Source organism: Xyrauchen texanus, chromosome 30 (genome assembly GCF_025860055.1).
Source record: "Xyrauchen texanus isolate HMW12.3.18 chromosome 30, RBS_HiC_50CHRs, whole genome shotgun sequence".
In the NCBI taxonomy this organism is placed as follows: Eukaryota; Metazoa; Chordata; class Actinopteri; order Cypriniformes; family Catostomidae; genus Xyrauchen; species Xyrauchen texanus.
This window is the reverse complement of record NC_068305.1, coordinates 11,385,928-11,392,908: the sequence shown is the minus strand read 5'-3', so window position 1 is coordinate 11,392,908 and position 6,981 is coordinate 11,385,928.

The window sequence follows — 6,981 nt, the reverse complement described above, 5'->3', positions numbered from 1 at the left end:
TGCTGTGTTCTTACAGTAAGTTAATAAACATGTCTGTGGAGCATGAGAAAGCATTCAGTTAATCACAGATGTTCTTTTTTTTTTTGGACTCTTCCTGGTTGTTCTGGATACTTTAATACAGTGCTTCTCAACTGGTGGGTTGCGACCACTGATATATAAATAGAACTGGATCGCTGACACAATGTTAAACTGCCAGCAGGAGGTGAAGCCACCGGAAGTGTTCAAGCAGCCATCGTTTCACCATCTCCGACCTGTGGATACAACAGTTGCATTTTGCCTTCTAGTGACAATCATGTTTAATGTTTCATTTGCTCGTTATGGATAATATTCCTTACGAGGGAGAAGATATATGTGGATCGTAATGTCAGAGCATCCACCTGCCCCCTTGTGCAGCTTATCAGTACAGCACAACGATCACCAAAGGAAGTGGCAAAACTGCCCACATGATGTAATGTAAGTAGGAAAAGCTGTAATATCTGCTTTTTTAGGGCAACAATACATCCTTACTCCCCAAAAGAGACATTAACACGCTCTTATTCAAGTGACCGCGAAAAAAAGGCACTTTATATTAAAAACAAAAAACAAGTAACTCTGATGAAACACTTCAATGATCACAATAAATAAGTCTGAAAATGTCTGTTTGTATCTTACCTCCGTTTCAGTGAGCTTGTTTTCATTCAGCTGATCTGTTGTTTGTTAGTGGTGGATACTGTTTGATACATATACACATAACTCACTCGGGCTTTCAAGAAACGTCTTGGTTACTGATGGAGGGAACGAGACGTTGTGTCGATGTAGTAACACTCGGGGTCGCCCTTGGGAGCCCCAGACACCTCTGATCTTTGAGAAAAGGCCAATGGACTTGGCGAGTGGAATTTGCATGCCACTTCCCCGTACATAAGGGTATAAAAGGAGCTGGAACCACTGCAACCACTCATCCAGGTTTTGTGCTGAGGAGCCGAGACAAGGTCCTGGCCATTTCAGCTGGTAGTTCAGTGTTGTGGCAAGAGGGACACAACGTCTCGGTCCTTCCATCAGGGAATGGAGGTTACAACAGTAACAGAGACATTCCCCTTCTGTCTCTCACTTGATGTTGTGTCGATGTAGTGACACTAGGGGTCCCAATACAAAATGGCACGATTAACTTAACTGTGTTATGTGGACTGGCAGAGCGAAACAGGCAGACCTCTGTGTGCCTTGTAGCCAGCACACCAGGCCGTCACGTAACCTCCCCAAAGGCGTCAAAACGGTCCCCTGCACCTCGGGGACGAGTCAGCTGACCCAGCCACAGCCTCTTCTCTTTTTTTTCCCCAAAAGGAACAAAATCATTCAGTTGGGGGCCATATAGGGTATTTGAGAAAAAAAATGTAATATGGTCTTACCAACCCTTGACGGAAGCATCTCATGTGGAGAAGTCCCGTAGGCCCCGAAGGAACACAGAGAGGTCCCTCGAGGGGATGAGGTGCGATCTGGGGGGTTAACCTCCTTGCGCCTTTCAGGAACCTGACGATCAAGTCATGCTTCCCTAAATACTTAATGTCCATGGCATCGTGATGTGCTGATATAGCGCCAACATACACGCAACATCACCAAAAGAGTCTAGCCTCTTTTTAGAGGTGCTTCAGCACCCCTAAGAAGGAGCTCTGCACCCCTAAAACTTGGAGTAAGAAATGTTGTTATTCAAAAAATTTTGTTCGTCTTTGACAAGGTTAAATAATGTCCAAAACATACTCTGTAGTTTGTGGTTTAAAATGTATGTGTTAAGGATGAAAATGAAAACACCCCCGCTTAGCAAATGGTATCATCCTCTTCTCTTCTTCTACTTCTCCTCTGTACCTGCACCGCTCAGCACGACCGTCATCCAGCGCGAAACACACACAGAGTGAGAACCCGTTATGTAGTGTTGTGAATCAACTAAGTTGCTCCAAAGCTGTGTCTCACACTTCTTTCCTTTTACCTGGAGTTGTTCCGATTCCGAAACCATATCGGTGAGTACTGGAGTCAGTATCCTGAATCACCATGGTACACGTATAATAAGTGTTTATTTTCTGACTATTTTAGTCCAGCGGGTCGCCGCCGCTGTGGAGTAGCACAGGACCTGGGTGACTCGTCCATAGTCATAAACGGAGAGAAGTAGCGCCGGTTACAATGTTCTTCCGCAAGACGCATGCAGTTCTGTTTATTAACTGCTAGAGCGTGAAACAAAAACAGCAGCGCGACAAATAAACTGCGTACCTGTGTAGTACGTGTGTCTCTGTTGTTAAAGTTTATCGTTAATTTGATACTCATTTTAACAATGAGGAGTCATGTAAACATGACATCACGTGCGTCTTTTCTAGTCAGTTGTCATGGAAACATGAAGCCCTGGCGTTTGGACCAGAGTAAAACAAACATATCACTGTATACCACCAGTATGTGTGAAAACACTCACTGTGGCTTTTTAAATGAATTGTTATTCATTCCTAGATTTATATCTGTTATTTTTCAGTTGTGGCTGACTATCAAACTAGACAATAAAAGAAAGTTTAATGTTTTTCTTTTGCTGTATTTATTCATTCCACACACACAGAGGATTTAACCTGAACCAGGCTTAACTCCTGAACTCTTAGCATTACTCTCTCTCTCTCTCTCTCTCTCTCTCTCTCTGTGCATGTGTGTGTGTGGCCTGCCAGTGAGCAATGGACATACGACAGTTCTTTAAAAGAAAAAAGACAGATTCAGGTGAGAGACTATGGACAGTCCATAATGACCTCTGTCTTGTTTTTTGTTTGTTTTGTTCTTCTGAAAAGTGTTAAGCTAAAGTAACAGATAATGCAAACCAGCTATCTGTTGTTGTATCAAATTACTTATCTAGGCAATGGTCCCCTGCTTTTATTATTTTTATTTATTTCAAACCCTCAATGGAGAATACAGCTTCTCTTGTGAAAGGAATTTGTGATTTAAAAAAGTTTCTAAGCCCAATAATAATAATAAAAAAGACATTTAAAATGGCACGCCTCTGTGTGCCTTTTGATCATATCCTTAGAATCTGTAAATGGTCTCCATAACATTTTTGTGACATGACAAACTGACCTCAACTCTCCTGCCTACAATATATTTGTGTATGATTGTCAGTGCCAAGGGAAAGAGAGGGAGAAGGAGAAGGAGAAAGGAAAAGAGAGGGAGATGGAGAAGGAGAAGGAGAAAGGGAAAGAGAGGGAGAGGGAGAAAGAGAAAGGGAAAGAGAGGGAGATGGAGAAGGAGAAAGGGAAAGAGAGGGAGATGGAGAAGGAGAAAGGGAAAGGGAGAGCATGCAGGAAGAACCAGGTGAGGAAACAACAACAATAAATTGACATATAGTGAATAGTGGCAAGCAAAACAGTAACTACTCATACTCCTATACTAACTTATTGGCATTAAGTAGCCTATATTACATTTACTTTTTGTAACATTATTTTACCCCACATTTTTTCATAATAAAGGAGGAGGAAAACAACAGGGAGAGTCCATAAGGGATAAGAGGGAATTGACTAGTGAAAGAAATGAAGAGACAGAGGGAGTGCAACATAGAGACCTCCAAGTCAAAGCAGCAGAGACAGAAGAGAGCTGTTCAGACTTAGGGGATAAGCACACTGGTCCTAAACAGTTAAAGCTGTCTCAACACCCTCATACTCAGTTTGGCACACAAAAAAAGAGCCTTTCAAGAACCATTTTTTTTTTACAAATTATTTGTAAATAATTTACAGAAGATGAATTACATTTTGTTGTCCAAGTACCTGTTACTTTGTTCAATGACAATAAAGTTGAATCTAATCTAACCAATCTGATGACTGTTGAAACAAAAGGAGGCACATGGAGTTAACGGTCAGGAAAACCAGCGGAGTGAAGAAGGTTTTGTGTTTGTTACAGGGGGATGTCTGTGTGAACTCTCACAATTAAGCTGGTGCTCTGAAAAGGTCTAAAAAAAAAGAAAGAAAAAAAATCTGGATTTTGGAGTTAGTTGAACCAATGTTAAAATGATAAAGTTATTTTTCAATAGACATTTTGTGTGAAAAGAGGGTGGGTGGTGGCAGTGGGGCTCATTGGGTGCTCAGCACCCCTAAAGCTCTGACCCTAGAATCGCCCCTGGTGCCCGGCATTCGTGATAACGACAGCCATGGACACTGACTGTATGGCCCAGGATGTGAGGAAACTTCTCTTTTCGTGAAAATGTGGGTACCGCAGCCTGTTGGGGGTGCAGCGAAATCATAAGAAAAGGAAAACAAGGATTCTCCACCCAGCCCTCCACCGGGGGAAGGAGTGGTCTGTTTTCCAGCTCCTGTGTCGCAGATCTCCGACTTCCTGGGCTGCCCATCTCAGGGGCACTTCGAAGCCTTTCTTAGGTTCTTGGTGGCCGACCATGAGATGGTTCTTCCTGTGGGTGGCTCCATGCCAGGGCCTGCCTACTGGGGCAGGCTGCAGCAGAGCTGTTGTTGTCTCTGCAGGGGGACGCCCTTGGTGACAAGCAGACGGGTGTAAGTCCTTGAGAGGCGCTGGGGCAGGATGTGTTGAATGGCCTCCATCTGCTTCCTCACCGGCGAAACTATCTGCCAAACATCGGTATCGGCCGATATAATTAATTATCGGCACTATATTGGACATTGGCCAATTGTATAAAAACAGCTGAAAATCAGAGCCGATTATTTCCGGTCAAAAGGGGGTTTAAAAATGCATCTGACAAATGACTTGTGTTCTGTGTGGAATAAAATGTCTTTTGTGTGTAATTACGTTAAATTGAGTTTAAATTGGGTTTCATCATTCAGAATTCAGTAAATGTGAATCATGGACATTAAAAAATTAAGAAATCTAACCAATTTAATCTGATTCTAACAAGAGGCTCTTCATAATTCAGTTAATTGAGTTAATAATGGGCTTTTGTTTCAATAATTTATGACTGAGACCAATTACTCCTGAACATGGAAGACATGTGATGATAAAGTTATTATTTAAATTTCTTTTGAAGTTGTGTCATTAATTTTCAGTGATTTGAAACGAAGTACCTTAAATAAGCAGAGACACAAACTGTCCATGTCGATATCTATTTTATTGATTTTGTTTAAAATAATCGAATATTGGTATCGGTACATACATTATGTATTGGTGCATCCCTAGCTAATACTGATACATTATTTTTCACATGTTTGTTCCGTGCGTTAGGCTGTTCCGTGTTATTTTCAGCCTGTCATTTTATACATTTTAAAAATCATAATAGTGGGGCTATGCAGTTTATGAAAATATTAATACATTTCATTGTTTGATTTTAAGGATGTCCAATGTAAATCTGTGACCCTCAGCAAAACCAGTTGAGAAGCTTTATTGTACATGCCTGTAAAAAAAATAAAATAATCATATATAAATCCCCACAAGATTACTTGAGTGATCTGGGTCACCTGCAGTCAAAATAAAAACAGTGGGGGCAAAAATTGCAGCAATGTCATGAAAAAAATAATAATAATAAAATTGGAGTGACCATTTACACTAGGTGTAAAAAGCACCTGCCACACAGTGCGGTGATTTGCACTCAAATAATCTGATGGAAACAAATAAATTAAAGACAAACTGCACTTTCAAGCATTGCTGCAATGGCATAGTGTGTCAAGACAGTGTAGATATGATATATCATACGGACAGGGTAGGGGAGTAATGGAATACATGTAACGGGATTACACATTTAAAATACAAAATATAAGTAACTGTATTCCAATTCCAAGGTAATATTTATATAATAGGTAATTAGAATACAGTTAGATTACTTTTTTTGTCATTTGTTTCATTTAATGTTTAGTCCTTTCAGATGGAAAACATTTATACATATAAATGATTTGATCCAAAGTGCATTTGAACAGCGGTGAAACACTTTCTTATGATGTGTTACATTCATATGAGCAGACAGAGAAGTAAGTTTGAAGTAAGTTTAGAGCAGAAGAAATAGAAATAAACCTTGTGTAAATTGTCAGCATGACGCTAAGCTAAAATGCTAATTCTAGCCATTTTACATGCACATGTCACCAGCCACAATCATATTTATTTATTAACAAAATTCACGTTGGATCATAATTTCTTTTTTTCTAGAATAACCTTTGATATTAGGGTAAAAATCATATTTTTGATCATAATTTTTGTATTGTTTTCCTGTTCAAATATCTAAAAATCCTAAAAACAAGATCAATTTTAGTTTTTATAGTCAAAACAAGTGAAAAAGTTACCAGTACTGAAGAAGTAATCCAAAGTATTTAGAATGCATTACTGACCTTGAGTAATCTAACAGAATACATTACAAATTACATTTTACAACATGCATTCTGTAATCTGTAGTGGAATACATTTCTAAAGTAACCCTCCCAACACTGCATGCAGACGATCCGGGTTCGATTCCTCTCTTTGACCCATCCTGTTTCCTGTCTCCACTCTTAATATTTCCTTTAATAATACTTAGAATAATAAATAAAAAGGAATATAAAGGTTGATTGCCTCACAGTGAATTGGAGACAGAGAAAGTTGGGAAGATAAGAAAAAGGTTTAATTCGGGTCAAATTAACCCTTGTTTAACAATAGTAATATTACAGTAACCATGTTTTTTGTCAAAAGCCATAGTTTTAATGCAATTATTCATGGTGTTTCTACAGTAATATGATGTTAATTTAGGTACCATGTTTAAATGGTTTCTTATTATGATTTTAAGGCTTCTTTCTGAGAGACTGGAGAGGATCTCTATCTTGTGAGGTCAGGCTGTCAGTACATGCGTTGTAAGTCATTCATTTGGAATGCACTCCCTATACTCCCCCAGTACTCTACACATTGTGAAGTTTGTACAGGGCTGCTCCTGCACTCTCCTTAAAGAAAACACAGGATGTACACACACCAATACACATGCACACACACAAACACACACACTCTACTTTGTTGCATGCCAGCAAGTCTGTTGCCTCTGCTTTATAAATGCTGTGCCACATGCTGTGTCTA